Genomic DNA, 19,083 nt, shown 5'->3' with positions numbered 1-19,083 from the left:
CTCCTCCTGGCCCGTGTGACTCAGTGGGTAGAGCATCGGCCCACACACGGAAGGGTTGTGGGTTTGATTCCTGGTCAAGGGCATGTACCGGGGTTGCAGGTTTGATTTCCAGCCCCGGAGGAGGTGCATGTGGGAGGCAACCAATCGATGTTTCTCTCTCCACCCCCCTTCTACTCTAAAAATCAAAGGAAAAATATCCTCGGGTGAGGAATAATAAAATGTGGACTTTCTCCGCTACGATAGAGCCAGATCTTTTCCTTCCACATCCCACCCTGCCAGACCGCCATCGCCCGGGTGGCCGTGGGGAAGTGACTCAGTTGTCGCTAGGCTCAGGGTCTCACACATGCCAGAGGACAGCCCTTGACCTATGTGAACTCTCAAGCTTCACACGAGTCCTGCGCCATGGCCTTTGTTCCACAGTAGGGGAACGAGGCACGCAGGAGTGGAGTCTTACTGAACCACACGAAGGCCCACCTGGGATGTGTCCCCAGGTGCTCCGGGTGCAGAGCCACCAGGTCTAACCAGTGAGTCACCAGCTCTGAAGACCCAGGGAGACCTAGGGAGAGGGCCGAGCCCATGGCTGTGCTCAGCGACATTTCCCAGGAGTGGAGTGAGTTCCTTTCACATCCCAAACATGCGTCCCTCCGCTTTAGGACCCAGTGACCCACGGCACCACACGCCCATCGGCCAGTGCCCAGACCTCCGAACACTGCCCGTGGAAGGGACGCTCGCTTGGGCTGCGTGAACTACAAACACACTTACTCCGGGAGGGGAGCCTTGTGGCACCTTGGTTGTCACTGCTGTCAGAGCAGTGGACAGGTAGCATATTTGGCCACTAAAGTTAGAGATCGCCTGACCCTCAGAAGCGCCTTGCACACGGCGGACCATGCTCACATACTGGGAGCAAGACTGCTCTTCTCCCCACAGGATGCCAGTGCGAACCGAGGCTACTCAAAGAGAAGAGAGGAACTCAGATGTCGACGGGAGTTAAGGGCAGCATTCTTGTCACTGGGGAGCTTGCTAGGGTGTCGGGAGCATATCACCCACCCGAGGAGGAGGCCTTCTCATTAGAACCAGGACGCCCCGTGGAGGCGCAGTCCGAGGACGGGCAGAGTGTGAGATCTCGGGACACAGGCTTCCTGCAGCCCTAGGGCTCTCCATGGGGGGCCTAGAAAAGGACATTTGAGTTCCCCGGCAAGATTTAGGGTTTCACGGAGCAAAGTTGGATCAAAACAGAACCATTTCCTTTAAATTTGCTATATCCGCACAATTACTTTCCCGTCCTTAACCAATGATTTGAAATACTTGTGAAGGAAACATACTCCAGTACAATGCCTTACTTATGAAATTATGCATTTTTTCATATAATGGCTATTAATACAAACCCATTGTTTTACTAACACAGTGTGGGTGTTTAAAGTCCTACATTGCAAGGGATGCATCTTCACCTCCACCCCCGCCATGTAGAGTGATGAGCACATTTGTTTAGAAAAAATAAAACAACAACAGTAAATAAATCAGCATCCTTAACCAAAAATAAATTGAGCCTGAGATTTATACGACACCAGGGAAATCTCCACGGACCAACATTAGCTTTAAAGTGTTCTTTTCCTCTATTAAAATCCTGCAGTCTATCAAACTGATGGAGACACCTTAAACTTGAATTATGTGGGCGCAGACTTGACGACAATTCTGTTTTTCTGGGTGAGGCTGCAGAGCCACTTCTGTTTGCTCCCACAAGGGCCCCTGTCAGCCTCACACTCTCTTGAATATAGATTTATAGCCATTAAGAAGCATAATCGCCCAGGGCTGTTTTCAAAACACACTCTCACCAAGCAGAGCCCCTGCTGAAGACTTTCACTTTCTCTCTTTTGTTCAGCGGAAGCCTCCCCAGAGGAGGCGTTTCATGGAGTAAGCCCCAGTCAGTAAACACCCCCACACCTCGGAGGGGAACAGAGAAAGAGGAACACCAACCTGAGCCAAAAGACGCATCTCTGGGAGGAAAAAAGGCAGAAGAAGTTCACTTCAGCCGGGACGGCGGGCTCTGTACTTACTTACATTGCCTGCAAGACCTTCTTCCAACAGCTGGCCTCTCTGAACAGCTGTGGGACTTTCACTTGAAATCCCCTTCCCTTTGGCAACAAGGCGTGCTCATAACTCTTTGGAGCTTCAGACTGATAAGTAATTTCCTGATGTGTCTCAAAAGCCTTCTCCCAGGCCTTGCGGGTGCTGGGAGAGAGGGAACGACCCGCCGGGCCCACGACGTGCGATGACGCTGTGGCCCACACAGACCTCCTCTTCGTTTGATGGAGCCCCAGAGAAGTATTTTGATCTCAGGGACAAAAATAAATATACTCTTCTATCTGTTGGCTCGCTCCCCAAGTCATATTTCAAAAACAGCACAAAGAGTCTGGACAATATTTGTTCTAAGTATATAATTCAAGTTGGACGTTTTCTCCTGTTTCATGTTGGTCTTTGAGGCGTGTTGTGATTGCTTTCTTACCAGCCACTGTGTAGAATACTCCTAGAAACCCTGCGGTTCGGGCCCCGCAGTTTGGAGTGGAAGGAAATGAAGCCCAGGGCTGCCTGCCTTGACCAGGCTCAGGTGGGAAGTGAGAGGAAGGATGGGAACCAGAGAGCCTCCTGGGGGTCAAGCCAGAGTTCTGCCCCTGTAGGGAGGTGGGGCCAGGTGCAAAGGTTTGAGATCTAGCTCTTGATCTTTAGGCTACATGTCATTAGATGAGGTCCTTAATATTTCATTTTTCACAGCAGCAACATGGGGATTATAGTACTAGTTTCCCTCGCTTGGTCAAACAACATGGTGATCGAGTGGGAAACAGTCTCGTCCAGGATGAAGTCAATGATCTTATGTGAAGGAAAATTTTCAACAGGTCCCAACGTACGTGTTTCTCTTCTCTTTTAGATTTTCATATTCCATTTTTTTTCTGCAAGAAGCCATGACTTTTGGGGGAAACGGGGAGAAAAAGAATATTGGTCAGGGAATGGGATCAGACACCGATACGACTTTGACCTTGGAAAACCAGATCAAGGGCAGATGAAAAGTTGAGTTTTGACATTTGCCATGGAAAGGACCCTGGGCCTGAAATCAGAAAGTCAAGGTTTACCACTGCTTCTAACACCAGCCAAGGGAACCCCATGTCAATATCCAAAACCACAGGGTCTTACTGGGGAGGGAACCCCCGCCTGCTCTGCTCACCTCCTCTTGACCAGTGAGATGCCAACGAGGTCTTCACGGAGACAGTGCTTATTGACAAGGGCTTTGAAATGTACAGTAGGACTTCCCAGCATCCAGCACAGACTTTCACACAGGAAACAGTGTTGATGGCATGTGCCCTGACCATTCTCCACTTCAGCTGTGACATTGGCTTGCACCCCTGGGGGTCAGGGCTCCTGAGTTCTTTGCCGTCCCCCTTCCCTTTAAGAAGTATTTCTCCCTTTCTTCCCTGTCAGCCCATCTCTTTGCACTTGTCTCCCACTACTGGTGTTCTTTCTTAGAGTTTAAATGTCCTGTTCCTCATGTCACAGTGAGGATGGAAAAAGGGAAAAAAACATTTGCTCACCCGCATAGAAAAGCACCCAGGGTTTTGACACAGACACACTGTGTTTACTCTAGAAGAAGCCACAGCCAAATACCAAGGGAATCGGAATCAGCCTCACTTTTGACAATGTTCAAGCTCCAAATCCAGCTCATATGTCAACATTCCTTTCACATCTTTTGTCCTTTTACAAATTCATTCTTTAAATATTATTGCAGTTAAGATTTGCACTTTAGTATCTTAAGAGCAGTTTTCTAACTGAGGCTTGGCTTTGTTGGCTTGGGTTGCTGTAACAAAATATAGACTTATGCATTAAACAGCAGACCCCCTGAGCTGCACTGGCTGTACCAGCTTAGTCCATTTAATTTCTTTAAAAAGTAAACTTGCGGGAAAATATTAGGTGAATACACGGCACAGGTGGTACTGTGTAACGACAAAAAATGTGAATGCTGATATTTGGAAAACCCAAATGTCGGAGAAGCACAAAATAATGACCCTAACTGTAGATAGAAACCTTGCCATGAGGGAGCAATTGACTGGTCTCCTAAGGGAGTTAATTCTTTAGCACTTTTAATAAAAGCATAAAATTCACATTACTCTCAAAAGTATAATTCAGAAGACTCTGCTTTTCCCAATGATAGTGCTCCCTTGAAGACTAGAAATTATTTTCTTGCAACTTTTATTTTAAGATTTTGATTGAAAACATTCAAATTCAGGCCTGACTTCAAAGCATAGTTTGTAACCGAGGGGATTTTCTGGTTTACATTGCTTAATTAATGATAATACTGATGCAAAAGAAGAAAGGGTTTCCAAATCTCAAGAATTTTCATCTTTAGTAGATGCAACATCTATGTAAACAGTTAAACCAAAATGCCCCTTGAAAGAACTCAGTCTCAAGCCCTTCCAAGATCCAATCTTCTCATTTCACAACCCTCATGTGTTTTGCTCTCCTCCCATTTTTTCATTCTTTATGCTCAGCATCATGACCATGTTGTCTTCATAACACCACGGCAATTGCACATACATATCTCGCCTTAATCAACATGAAGTTTCCACTTACTTGGATTATCCGGGATGAATGTATTTACTGAAGCCAGCTTGTTTAAGTCAAACAACACATAACAGTTCCTTGGAAGATCGCAAACGAGATTTAAGTTGCATGCTATTTGAAAGGTAAAAAATTGCCAAAAAGAAAGAAGAAAATAGAAAGAAGAAGAAATAGCAGAAGGAAGGAAGGAGGAAAGGAAGAAAGGAAAGAAGGAAGGAAGGAAGGAAGGAAGGAAGGAAGGAAGGAAGGAAGGAAGGAAGGAAGGAAGGAGAAAGACACAGTGAAAGAAAAAAAGCAAGGGAAAGGCAAAGCAAACAGACAGATCCTGTAGCTGCAAATAAAACAGACATGATCTGTGCACTTTCTGTGGGACTCTGTGGTTTTGGATGTACCATACCACACCATTCTTCTCTTGATGCAGCGACTCACAAACTGATTAAACAAGACCTCAACCGCAGCTAAGATGTACACGTAAAAGTGCCATCTTTGAGCAGGATGCCCAGCTGTCCTGGTCTGTCTAGGACTAAGGGCACTCCCCAGATGTGGAACTTTCAGTTTTAAAACTGGGACAGTTCAGACAAACCAAGATGTTTTGCTTGCAACAGAGGAGTTTTCCAGGGCATGAGACTTATAGTGCTAACACCAGGAAAGTCCTGGGTAAATTGAGAAAAGTTGGTCCTGTTATCTTTGGGGGGAAATGGTAAATCTGACCTCTTAGGTTTGAGTATCGTGTAAGAAACAAGCTAATTTTAGTGCATCTTCTGTGGGCTAGAATCTGTGTTGTGTTGTATACGATGTAGTAGACATGTTTTCTGCCTGCCTTGCACCCTGCTATACTTGGGTAACTTTTCCTATCTTATGTGGTTCTAGTCTTTCATGTGTAGGGCCCTTTATTTCTGCCACCTCCCTTTAGGTGAGAGAGTCAACCAGGCTGGGCCATCTGATGTGTCTGGACACTGAGTATTTGAGGGTGAGCCTGCAGCATAAGAAAGACAGGCTTTGGGAAAGAAAAGTCATTTTGCTTCTAGTGAAGACTGTCATTGGTCATCTTGTTCATCATGTATGACCAAGTCAACAGAGACAGAAAGAAGGGGGGCCAAAGGGAGGGAGCTGGTGGTGGGGGGGGGGGGAGGCATCATTTGAGCCCTGGGATCCTGCCGTGAGGAAGCTGAGACCATGCACAGACTGACCTGTTGCATGAGCTAATGCATCCCCTTGTTTCTCAAGCTATCTTGAGTGTGCTGGCTGTCATGTACAACAGAAGAGTTGTGGCCAGTAGACACACATGGACTTAGTCTTCTGTTCCAAATTCAGTCTTGTGAGACAGAGATAGGTTGAACCATATTAAATCTCCAATATTCAACTTCTTTTGACTTCATATAGAGCGATTTCGCTTGGTTCAACTTAAGTATTACTTTGCAGATGAGGAGAAAGCTCTCTGGTGATGATAAGCAGTGTGCCTACGGGTGCACAGTTATCAGATGGCAGATAGTTGTTTCCGCTGCCTGAAACAAAGAAATCTCTTGAGAGCTATCTTTTGCTCTCTGACACATGCCTTGAAAAGACACCAGACTGTAACTCACACCCTAAGTGTGAACTTATATGTAGCACCAAACACCTGCCTGTTGCTCCCCAAATTCCTGTTTCACCGGATGTCCCATGAAAAGAAGTCAGATGCAGGAGTGTGTCAAGCAAGGTGGGAAGTGCCCTCTACTATGGTAAATATATACATTTTGGTGGGGGTAAAGCTCCAGGTGATTGGATGTCAGGTTTCCAAATTTACTTCAGCTTTGGTTTATACTGACAATTGGAAGATGTGATTTTTGCCTCACGAGGGACAGATTCTTTATCCATTCTGCTCTTGATACAGAGGGATTGTTCGGTTGTTTCCCATAGCTCAAACCGAACACATTTATAAGGCAGCTGTGTAGGTGAGATAAGCATTTGGGCTATTTCCTGTCATCGCCATTTCATGTGCTCACCCTCTGATGAAACAAAGTGATGCTTGGCCAGAAACATTTATTGTCCATGGTGGTGCTCTATACATGCCCTAAACCCCGCAGAGTATGATTTGGGGAAATTTGTGTGTCATTTTTTTTAAGTATTTATTATATGTGACATTATTAACATTTAAGATTGGTCATTTTTGTGTATGCTAGAGAAGCAGTGTGTCTTCCTACAGCATGTACTCTCTTCTGTAGTCAATGCCTTTGGCGTTATCTGCTGAGCATCTCTGTCCCGTGAATTTCCCTCCCCCACTACACGGTGGCAGACTATAGCCTCAGCTATTTCAGCTCTGATACTGCACCGTAATAATAAACAACTCTCAAATCTCAAACATTTATTTAGTTATTTTCTCACTCAGGACAAGTTATGAAACTTGCCCAAGATCACTCACGGCTGCTGACTGTTGAAAGTGAGCTTCACTCATTCAACAGATATCACTGAGCTCCTACTGAGTGCCACACATTGAAAAAGGGCTGATGAACCACCACACCAAAGACTCTTTGTGTCTTAGTGGACGAAGGTAACAGTGAGAGAGTCAATTGAGAAGAAAGACTTGGCAAGATCTTATGACGTCAGCAGTGTTGTCTGCCATGGGTTGGAAGGATATGGACCAGACAAGTAGCCATAATTAGATCATAACAAGGTTAACTAGACGATGTAAATACCAAGGCATTCTCAGTGGAAGCTGATGTTGCATTTCTAATTTCATTTGCGAAAGGGGACCGGGAGAGGGGAAACATTTAAAACTGGTTCTTGGGGGGTCTTCTCTGTGCCAGGCAGTGTCTCATGAGAAGAGTCCACATGGTGATCTGAGAAAAGTACATCTCATTTCACACTTTACAGCTCTCTGGCTATCATTTTCTTTGTGTCTAATGCAAAAATAGTGTGATTTTTTAAAAAATGTTTTTTCTTTATTGATTTTAGAGAGAAGGGAAGGGAGAAGGAAGAGAGAAATAGAAACATCGATGAGAGAGAACACTGATTGGCCGCCTCCTGCATGCCCCCGAATGGGGATCTGGCCCACAACCTGGGCATGTGCCCTCACCGGGAATCAAACTGGTGACCTCTTGGTGCGTGGGTCGATGCTCAACCACTGAGTCACACCAGCCAGGCTGGACAGTGTGATTTCTGTCTTAGCTTTGTTTCAGTTTGTGCCTAACGCATTGCAGGCCCTCAGTGGACGGGAGTTCTCTGGGCAGGTTCTGTTAGCTGCTTTCCAATGTCCCTCGTTTGTTTGGGGAGCCAGTGTGACCAGGTAAATACCCACCCTCCTGGATTCCCTGTGGCCAGGGAAGGCCAGGGGACCCACCCGGTCTGGACAATAATATTGAAGCAGAGGTCAAATGAAGAGGCTGCTGGAAAACTTCCTACAGGGGAAAGACAGCCGGTGTCACCTGTTCAGATTTTGTTGTTTGTATTTTGCCGCTCACCCAGAATGTAGTCCTGGCGTTAATTAGCGTAGACATCTTGTGATCTGCAAGGAGAGCTACATATCGAGACGAAGAGCAGAAAGGTCGAAGGAACCTGGGCCAGTCTCGATGACACTGTGAAGCCATCCTACCCACCCATGACTGCATATTTCCAAACTAACTTCTTCTAACATTTTTTTTTTTTTTGATTAGAAACACCAACCTTGGTTTGGCCAGGTCACTGGAGCTGGGTTTCTGTTGCATGACTCGAACCCTTCCCTAATCTGGCACAGCCCTACCCCACATTCCCATCCTAGTCTCCATATGGAAGACTCCAGATTTGTATATAATCCTTCACTGTTGCAAAAGATTTGGCTTCTTTATGAACAAATTTTCTAAAATAGTTCATTTTTCTTACTAGAGGCATTATTTGGCTATAATATACCAAAGTTCTGCTTGAAAGAAAACATCAATTAAACACATCTTTTGCTTAAAAAAAAAAAAAAAAAAGTCAACCAACACACAATCATTACAGCCCGAAGACAAGCTTCAACTTGTGGCCCGACTGTGCTGGGCTCCATCTTATCAACCACGCCATATCAGAGGAAACAGAAAAATCAAAGCTTGCAATGAAAAGAAAAATCCAATGGAAATAATAATGCAAGCAAGGAATTAACAAGGTTTCTTTTAAGGTCTGCACTCTTGAATTCTATAGCTTTAATAGTGACTTTGAATTTTAAGACAGAGAATCCAGGTTCGAATCCTCACGGAGTCAATAACCAGCTGCATAACTCTGGGTAAATCTTTTTTTTTTTTTTAATCTGTTTAGGCGTTACTATTTCACAGCAAAATCATGATGGTAATAACAGCAACAACAATAATAATACCAATGTACAGATTAAATATGAAGATTAATACGGTGACATATGTATCAGGGATCTGTACATATGAAAATATTACACGAGCTGTCATTGCTACTGAGAAGTGAGAAGGTAAGTCAAGTGTGAAGTAGAGCAAGTTGGTCTAGTGGCCATCTGGCCCGGGGGCGTGGTCTAGAGGTGTGAAACCGAGAGGCCAAAGGGTACACGGGCAGTAAGTTCTCTGCTGAAGGTTAACAGTGAAGGCCTTTCATAGAGTTAGTTAGCTTATTAGTCACTCTCAGAAGGATGAGAATCTTCTTAATCCAAGGCTAAGGAGACTGCGCTCTGTTGATCTGGAGGGAACAAAAGGAACAGAAATTCTAGCCATTGAGACCCTCGGCATCTGCTCTTCACAGACACGCCTCTCAGGTAATAATGAGTAAAAACATTTTGCTGGGTGGCTGGCGTTGCACTAAACACTTTAGGTTATTAACTCATTCATTCCTCACAACAACCCTCAGTAGGTACGACGACTATCCCCATTTTACAGGTGAGAACACTGAGGAACAGAGAGGTTGAGCAACTTGTCCACAGTCATCCAGTTGGACTGGCATCGAGGCAGCCTGGCCCCAGCGCCCCACATTCGCGATGATGCGATTTTACCCTCGAGGGAGAAAGAAAGAAAGCAGGACATGTGTGGGACCGCTGGGCTCTGAACACGAGGACCCAGCTCCTCGAGGTGCTCAGGAAAGCTCACGTGTTTTCTCCATGGAAAAAAGGCTGCGCAACTGCCCAGAGATCCTTGGGGTGTTTCTGTGAATTAAAATGTAACCATCTACTCATAAATAGCAATGTCTCTCCTTATTCTAATGAAAGATTTAGGGATTTGGGAAGACATCTGGAATCTATTTATGCCATTTGGTTTTAAAATTCAATATTAAATTTTTATAATGAAAGAAACAAAGAAGTCAGAGCAGATCATATTAGTGAAATCTGACTACACAGGACATATGTTTGCAAACCGGGCTTTACTTTCTGGCTAAAATATTGCTCCGAACGCCCTGGATTATGCCCCTCAAAAGGGAAAGACACCTTGCTGTACGTAAGACAATGGGAAGGACTATATATTGGGGCTGCTTCTCCCCAGTAATGCTGTAAACAGCATAGGGGATTAACTTGCCTGTACTGAGGTTAAATATGGTACAGAGATATGACGGTGACAGTCCCAGTTTGTCATTGTAATCCTAGGGAGACAGCATGGCCCTCAGGGACAGATAGCCTGGTCTGGTTTGGCCATTCTGTGAGTTGTGTAATTTCAGACAATCTCCCGGATCCCCTTTCCAAACCGAGAGGACATCTCGCGCGGAAGGGGAAGGGGGCGCAGACCCGGGGATTGTCAAAGGCTCACGCGGCCAGCGTGGAAGGCGCCTTCCAGGACTGGCAGGGATGCCACCTGATGCCGTAAGGTCGCGAAGCGGCCGTGTCCCAAGCCAGGGTGTTTGGACTTCTTCCCGAAAGCGGTAGGGAACTGCCAAAGGGTTGCTTTAATTTTGATTTCTTAAGCACTAAACAGAATTATTTTCCTTATTATTAATTAATTGGCTTACTGTAGAAAAAAGTTGATAAAGAGGAAGGGAGGCACTTGAAACCAAATCTTCCTGCTAGAGCTTTTGTTAACCTCTTGAGAATGTTGTTCTTTCTTGTAGATGGATGTTTTACTTATATGTGGAATCTAATGAACACAATAAACTGATGAATAAAGTAGAACCAGAGGCATGGAAACCTGGATCAGACTGTGGCGTCTCAGAGGCAAGGGGGGTGGGGGCAGGGGCGGGAAGAGATTAGAATGTGTATGTACATATGCGTAGCCCATGGACACAGACAATAGGGTGGTGAAGGCGAGGGGTGGGGTGGGAACTGGGAGGAGGGGGGTAATGGAGGGAAAATGGAGGACATTTGTAATACAGCGACAAAGATAAAAATAATGATAGTATAAAGTCTAATCAGATTGTACCCACTCTTATAATCTTTGTTTATGTTCTGATTATATAAATACCTATGCAAGTCAAGATAGATTCATGCACATTCCATTAAAAAATTTTTTTTATTGAGAGGAAGCGAGAGAGAGAGAGAGAGAGAGAGAGAGACATCGATGATAGAGAACATTGATTGGCTGCCTCCTGCATGCCCCCACTGGGGATTGGGCCCACAACCTGGGCATGTGCCCTGACCGGGAATCGAACCGGTGACCTCTTGGTACATGGGTCGATGCTCAACCACTGAGCCACCGCGGTGAGGCCACGTTCCATTTTAATGGCTACATAGTATTTAATGGCCAAATGGATTTCCTTTCATGGGTGTTCCAATTGCTTCCACAGGCCGGAGTTATAAAAAGTGCTGTGATGAACATTCTCCTAACTAAATCTTAGCATGATTATCGCCTTAGAACACATATGGAGATGTGGAAGGGTATGCTTATTTTAAGGAATTTCATGTACATTGCCAAATTACTCTCCAGTAAAGTTGTAAAGTAACTGTCCTACCAGCTGATTTTGAAGCTACTTATTTTATTCTAGAGCCTAAGCAGGAGATGGAGGTTGATCTCTGATAGAAAATGACAAGGACGGTGAAATTATGGGGAATGGGGATGTCACACGGGGTACTTGCCATCTTGGAGGAGGGGACTGGTCTTCAAATACCCAAGAGACCGCCGTGAGGAGAAAGGGCTGCCTTTGTTCTGCACGGCCTCCAAGGTCACAGCCAGGACCAGCTCGTATAAGATTTAGAAACAGAGTTTGCCTTCATAGGAAGGAGATTTTCTACCAAGTTAATGCTAAAAGATGCAAGTGACCAGTCTTGGAAAGATGTCTCTATTTGGGATCTGTGTCCTTTTGAGGCGAGAAAACCCAAATCTACAATAAAACATTTTACTTTCTTTGGCAACCGTGGTGTCCTCTGGGCTAGTTAACACTTGCGGTTTTTAGGTACACATTGAGCTGGTATGAGTTGATATGAGCCTTTACAGGCTGAGTTTAGTGCAGATGTTGTGTTTGATACATAAGTGTGGGAATGACTTTTAGGTGCAGTCTGTACTTGTCTTTGCAGAGTCTGCATTTGCAAATTCACCTACTTTCTGAAGCTTATTTGCAACCCCAAATCAATACTCATGGTGCTTTCTCAGCCGTTTGAGGACATGCGCGGAACCGCAGACAATCGGAGTGGTCGCTGTGCACAGTCCCAGTTGAGGTCAAACAAGGCACAGCTTTGCCTGCTTTGGCTGGTGATTTTGGTGTTTAAGACGGTCCCAGAACATAGAAGTGGTGTCTAGGGTTCCTAAGTGTGAGAAGGCGGTGTGTTAGATAAGCTTCGTTCAGATATGAGTTATACTGCTGCTGGCTGTGAGTTCAACGTTACTGAGTCAACAATATGCATTAAATAAAGTGTCTTTAAACAGAAACACATGTAAAACAAGGTTATATAATGATCAATTGTTGAAAATGCTGTCACCAGAGCTTGAAGGACCCTAATCTTGTATTTTCCTTAGAAACAATGGTTCAGTGTTTGCTTATTCACTCTTTGGAATGACTTTAAATAGAACATAACTACTGTGAATAGCAAGAATTAACTGTCTGTGTTTTTAAACGACCGTTGGATGACGTTTGGCCATGGAACTCTCGTAGTGTTATGGTTACCTGTGTTTATCCCAAAGTGCTGTTATTCAGAGGGGGGCTGGCTGTCCGAGTGGGGGCTTCCTGAAGGCCTCGGCAGTGGGCCAGACCATTGCTTTTACCAGTTAGACCTTGATGGACGAGGCCAAACCCAAGCAGGTCAGGGTTTCACTGGTTGCAGAGACAAGACCTGTCTAAGTACATTGCCCTGTCCCATTGACACTGTTGTGATAACCTGGTTATAACTAACTGAAAAGGAGCAAGGGGAAGGCCCGATAGTACAGCCATGACATTTGTGCAGCTTTGCCAGGAAGCTGCAGTTTCACACTCTCCAGGTCTGTTCCCCGCAGATCGGTGGGGGAAGGGACTCGACAGGGCAGTGTAGACGCATGCCCAGTGAGGTCTGGGGGACGTGGGAAGGTGCTTGCCTGTCAGTCACACGTGGGAATGGATCATTGGCCAGAATAGATTTGATATCTATTATTTATTTATTTCATTATTATTATTTCTTTATCCTCATCTGAGGATATTTTTCCATTAATATTTTTTATGTAAAGTGGGAGGGAAGGCGGGGGGAAGAGAGACATTGATGTGAGAGAGGCACATCAGTTGATTATCTCCTGCACCACCTTGACCGGGGCCAGGGATTGAACCGGCAACTGAGGTACGTGCCCTGGACCCGGAATCGAACCCATGACTCTGGTCTGTGCAGATGCTCCAGCGGCCAGGGCAGGGTTTGGTGCTCGGACTCCTGACGGAAGGAGCTCCACTCTGGGCTCTCTGCTTCCCCCTGGCGGCTCGCGCCCGCCTGGCGCTGTCCCTCCCTCTCCCTCGCCCGCATGGCCCACAGCCACGGGACCCCAACGTGGACTGCCGGGCGGCCACTGGCCTGTGCCCTGGATGGGGACTCGGCCCGGGCCGCAGCGGCGTCTTTGCCAGGGCTGGTTGAAGGAAGGCGGGACTGCAGACACGGAGGGATATCATTTCACATAATACAGCTTTTTACCACGTCTCGTCCTCCCGTGGGGGCCTCCGGAAATGCGCATTCCGGCGGCACGCCACGAACCCCCTGCCTCTAGCAGCGGGGGGCAGTCCGCGCAGCTCTCTGGTGACACTGTGGTGGGTTACTGGAATGCTGCAGATGCTCTGATAGCCAGGGCCCGCCTCTTTCCCGGGGTCTGCCCTCTCACAGAGCACAGCTGCCGGGGCATGACAACCGTTCCGGCGCTGAGGAGCGGGCACGAGAAAGGGACCTTAACTGAGGCTTAGAAACGACCGTCCTAACTACTGAACACCGCGGGGCACTGGACGCCGGAGGCTGGGCTTTGGTGAAGCGGCTGTGCCAACCTCCCCACACACATCTTGCAGACCAGAGACGAAAGGGTTAATATCTGGCACAGTGGGGGTGTTTGGGGGCCCTGCCACCCCCACCCCAGCCGCCTCCTGATGGGGGAGCCCCTGAGCCCTGGATCTGGTTCACCCCACCCCACGCTCTCCTTGCCCTTCTCATCCCCATGTCTGTGATGAGGAGGGTGGGCTTCAGAGCAGGGGTGCACCCTGTTGAAACACACAACGGCAGTGGCAGAAGTGGGGTTCCAGCAGAACAACGTGCAAGCTGCCAGCGTTTGTTGGCAAACTGGCAGCCAAATTTGATCCACCGCTTCGTTTGGGGTTTAACCAGTGATCAGAATTAGTTGCTATTATTTAAAGGTCGGGACATAAGCTGAGTAGCTGGCGCCCTCTCTGGGGGGCAGGAGGCTCCAGTCTGCAGGGCTTCGCCCCACCCCTCCCGGCTGTGTTCCTCGTGTCTCCTGCTCGGCTCTGTGGACAGTGACTTGACCTTGTTCTTCACTGTGTCAACTCCTGACGGTGAGCACGAGCCTGTCAGCTATGTAATTTCACCTGACCCTCGTGGCTTTACTGCTGTTGTGCAGCTGAATAAATTTACTCACGATCATACGGCTAATGAACTGAGATTCAATCTAATTCTCCAGCTGCTTTCTCCACACAGCCTTCTGGAATTTTTACAACCTGTAAACTGTTACCCCCACAACGCAAGGCCTGGGGGGGACATTCCCCGGCGCGGGTTCCCGAAGACTGCTTGGGAAGAGCGCGAGTCCGGGGGTGCGGGAGGGGTGCGCGTGGGCAGGCAGGGAAGTGACGCGTTTCCGGGGGGTCTTTGGTGCTCACAGAGTCCGAGGGGGCCCGGCACGCCCTGACCTCTGCGCGCCGGAGCTTCTGTGGCCCCAGCCAGGGAGACTTCTTCCAGAGGCCAGCTCATCCATTCCCCCAGCTCAGCGCTCCGCCCGCATCAGCTCTGCCGCAGGTCAGAACCTGTGGCCGGGGAGGGGCTCCTGCTGGAGGGGCTGAAAGCGCTCCTGTCCGGACGACATGTCCACATCGAAGGCCGTGATCTACACCGGTCAGCACGAACTCATCAGGCAGGGCACAGGCAGCCTACAGATGCCTCTGCGTCCAAGCAGAACCCCGCAGAGCCCAGCGGCCCGCAGGACCTTGGACCCGCCCCTGTGACATCCTGGAGCTCCTCGCTCCCAGCCCTTCCCCCACGTCAGTCCTTCCCAACCGCTTCCACGTGGCTGTCTCCTGCAGAGTGTCCGTGGTTCCCGCTCCTGGGAAGAAAGGCGGAAGGACCTCACCTGCGTTCTGAGTTCTTGCAGTTCGAACCCTTCCCCAACCCCATCTAACTTTTATAGCTCACTGCTTTCCTTCCAGAACATTCCCTCTGGGCAAACGGGGATACTTGGCCTTCACTGAGGACTCTATCTGTGAGTTTTCTCCCCTGTTCTCCACTGGATAAGGGTCCTCTCCCGCCTTTCGGACTCCACCCAAGCTCCTCTCCTTTGAGGTTTAAGACTTCTGGGCCACATCGTCCCCGGTAGGAAGCTGGGTTCGGGTGAGGTTTACATGCACCTCGCCAACCTTCCTGTGCAGGAGGGGAGGACGCTTCTCCACGAGGTCCACGGATGTTGGGACACACCTGGACTGAGGCTTTAGACTTGCACGAAGCACCGGCTTCCAATTTCCAAGGGTTGGAATGGATACAGGACTCATAGAGGGAAGGGATACAGGGTGCGTAGAGTCCCGTGGAATCTGTCTCTCATGTTCCAAGATTCATTTGTTCATGGACTCAAACACAACTTGGACAAAGAGTAGTTTCAGCCTCGTTCTCTGACTCAGATGTCACCCTGACCTTTGTCATGTTGTCCTGTTCATTCATCGTCCTTAGCTTCTTTTTCTTTCTTGGTAAGTGGAGGTGATGCCCACCTCAGGGGGTGATTGGAGGACAAACGAGGTCATGTCTGTCCAGTCCTGGCAGACACCGCGGGCACTCAGCACCCATCACTGCCCTTTCTTCTGATGACTGTTGCATCACTTAGAGCCACCACAGGTGGGAACCTTGTCCGGGTCACTGCAAACTCCCTGGACCACTCCCGTCTGAGACATAAACTCTCGCTGAGGTGTCCGTGTCTTATCAGAGCATCGCGTGGCTTCTCTCACATTTTTGTGTGACTAACTTTTGAAGAAAATCTGAAAGTCAGAGCCGAAAGAAAAATGCTCAGCTGACCCTCCTTTTTATGGGCACGTTGGCAATTTGTCTGTCCAAACTAAACAGTCTCTGTTATGGTCTTACCCAAGTTTATCCTCAAGGAATCTAAAACTTGTCCTGGAATAAACTTGCTGGCCAGTTTCTTGTAAGATACATTATTAAAACATTTTTCTCGAGAGGCAACACCAAACATCGCTGGCTCTTCCGTGCAGACGTTGCATCAGCAATTTCCAGGCCTTCTGATCGGGAGGAAAAGCAATGTTTTGCTCTCTGCCTTATCTGAGTGCAAAGAGTTACTCGTAACAATATCTACAGATGGCAGCCCAAATAGAAACCATCTCGCTGACACACATACTGTAGCTATTTGGAGCTAATTTTCATGTTTTTAATAGATTTCATTCTCCTCTAAGCTAATACTGTCGTCTAGAAATCAAAGCAGCCCTCTGGACCACATATACCTGGATCTACGAGGAGGAGATATGTTTGCAAATGGATACTAATCAGTTTCAGTTGGAGAGGTGGAGAAGCAGTTTCAGGAAGAGACGAGGCCAAAGGACCGAAGCTGGTTGGATGACTGGGCACGCAGAAGTCAGCGAGGACTGCGCGTCCAGGGAGGTGGGGAGCGGGCCGGGGGCGGAGAGGAACAGAGCCGGGCGTGACCTCCTGTCCAAACCCCTGCACCTGAGCGCTAGCTCAGGACGTGATGTTTTGGGTGAGTATCCAATGTGGGCAATCCCGATTCTGGCTGCTCCTCCACCACCTTCCTGGGTATCAGAGTCAATGATGACAAAAACCACGTGCCCACTGCTTCCAAAAATGCTTTGCACCTTGCTCAACCCCCGCAACCCAATATAGGAGCTGCGGCCTCTGACACCTTTTTTACTTTTTCGTGCATTTCATCCAGGGGCCTGGTGCGGGTCGTGCCCTTTCAGGGCAGCATTTGTCAGCTGGCAGGTTTCGAAGGAAGCAGCAGCTCTCCAAGGATCCATTTGTGCTTCATCCGGAGGCACAGTAGCAGGGTGACGAGAACCCAGGCTCGGGGTCAGCAGGTCCAGGTCTGAACCCTGGCTTAGCCTCTGCTGACTGGGCAAACCACCGACCCTCTAAATCTCCCCCCATCTGAAAAGGGTCCTCGTCTGTGCCACGAGGTGGCCATGCTACAGGATGCTGTGAACATTCAGAGGGGGAGTCAATGACATTTCCACAGCAGGGACCGTAACAAGTGGCAGCTGGAATAAAAGGAGCAGTGGGTGTAAAGCAGAGGACACAGCTGGTCAAGACACTGGCATGGGTCTGACATCGTCTGGATAAAATCTACTGGACCAATGAAGCATTTGTTCACTCTTTTCCAAAATTTAAATGGTGAGTCTACAGGATATGGTGGATTCGACTTTGGTTCAAATATGTGTAGGTCTCCCTCATTCTAAAAATATAGTATTGTGCTTTTGGTAACCTCTCAGCTCTCCCCTGCCAGGCTCCGCCCTGGTTGAAGGATCAGCCTGCTGTGGAGTCTCCCTGGCCACCCAGTTCCCCCTTTCCCAGGCTCATTTCCGTTTCTACAAGTCTCCCCAGAGCCCTTCCGGAGCAGCGATTTTGAACTGGTGTGCCGCGAGGATTTTTAAAACACCCAAAACCTGACTGCTTAGTCAGGGACACGGACCTCTTTTCCCTTAGATTGTCAAATAAAAAATAAAAAAAAAGGACAATAGCCAACACAATAATAGCCATCCACTGTGAAGGAATTAAAAATTGTATCTATTTTTTTTTGTCAGATGGGCAAGAAATATCTTTTCGGAGTGTCACAGGACGTTAGTGATTAGTGTGCGTGTGCCATGCGATGAAAAAGGTTGAAACTCGCTGCTTTAGAGTCTAGAAAGCCCTGGATGTGCCCCCACTGTGCGTGGGGACACGGGGCCCGGCAAGTCCGTGGCTGTTCGCCCCGTGGGCACCACTTGCTCTAACACAGCAATGTTCAGCCTTGGCCATGTTAGAGTCACCTCGGGAGTCTTACAGAGTTATTTACGCCTGGATCCGATCCCACCACCGGAGAGTCTGATGTAGTGGTTTTAGGTGCAGCCTGGGACGTTGGGAATGGTCAAAGCTCCCTCGTTGCTGATTAAAGAGCAGCTAATGTTGAGAAGCCCCCCTCTCTCTCCTTGGTTTGTGTAATATTGCAAAGCTCTGTTGCTCCCACCTCCCAAACACATCTAAATCTCCTTCGGGGTCCCACTCAAATCCCGTTGAGAATGTGGTTTTGTGTAGTAAAGGATGCAAGTGTGAGAGCAACTTAGAATTGGAGCTGATGTTATGGTGTTGTTAAAGGAATTCTGCAATTCTTGGTTAATCACAAAGCTTACTGAATGCAGGTTCAAGGTACAGCTGGCTGAAGGGGATGGGAGATGGGAGAAGGAAGGAAGCGGGGGTGGGGGGAGGGAGGAAGGAAAGAATGCTTTATGATCCAAACAACTTAATAACCCTGTACGTCTAGTGCTTTCTCTTCCATTGAATTTCATCAGAAGTATCAGGAATATTCATCTTAGCAGTGATTGATTGAGCACCGTGTTCTATCCGCACACGAATTTATCACATGCATAAATTAAAACTTCAATGAGATGGAAGCGATTAGCCTCGCTTTGCAGCACGGAAACGGAGAGGGGGAGAGTGAGTTGTCCAAGGACACAAGCCTAGGAAATGACAGAGCTCCGGCTTGAACTCAGGTCAGATCCTCTCTGCATTAGAATCTTAAGTAATTGATGCCAAATGTTGGGGAATTGCTCCAGGAATCTTATTTGAGGGAGATATTCAAAGGCTCAGCATCAGTCTTGTCTCTCCCTCGAGTGTTCCCGTCCCCTGCGCAGGACCCCGTCCCCTGCGCAGGACCACGCGATCTTTCTCCCTGCGCTTTGGTTTTGATACTTCTCCTCTCCCGCTTACCCGAGCACCTAGTTCAGCTCGGCAATGGGTGA

At 47.8% G+C, this 19,083-nt stretch overlaps 1 protein-coding gene across 2 annotated transcripts in view; it reads right to left on the bottom strand.

The window, feature by feature from the left end:
* C1QTNF7 (C1q and TNF related 7) overlaps positions 1 to 19,083 on the bottom strand; it is a 97,186-nt gene that overhangs the window by 65,949 nt on the left and 12,154 nt on the right. The window contains exon 1 of one of the 2 annotated variants that reach the window (XM_036273663.1): positions 2,059 to 2,111. The exons of the other annotated variant lie outside the window; for it this stretch is intronic. The gene's annotated coding sequence lies outside the window, so the exon portion shown is untranslated. Of the gene's footprint in view, positions 1 to 2,058; positions 2,112 to 19,083 lie in introns of those variants that run through there. 2 annotated transcript variants of the gene reach the window in all.

The sequence above is a fragment of the Molossus molossus genome, unplaced genomic scaffold, assembly GCF_014108415.1.
Source record: "Molossus molossus isolate mMolMol1 unplaced genomic scaffold, mMolMol1.p scaffold_m16_p_1, whole genome shotgun sequence".
NCBI classification, from domain to species: domain Eukaryota; kingdom Metazoa; phylum Chordata; class Mammalia; order Chiroptera; family Molossidae; genus Molossus; species Molossus molossus.
The sequence above is the reverse complement of the archived record's forward strand: the minus strand, read 5'-3'. Positions and strand labels throughout refer to the sequence as shown.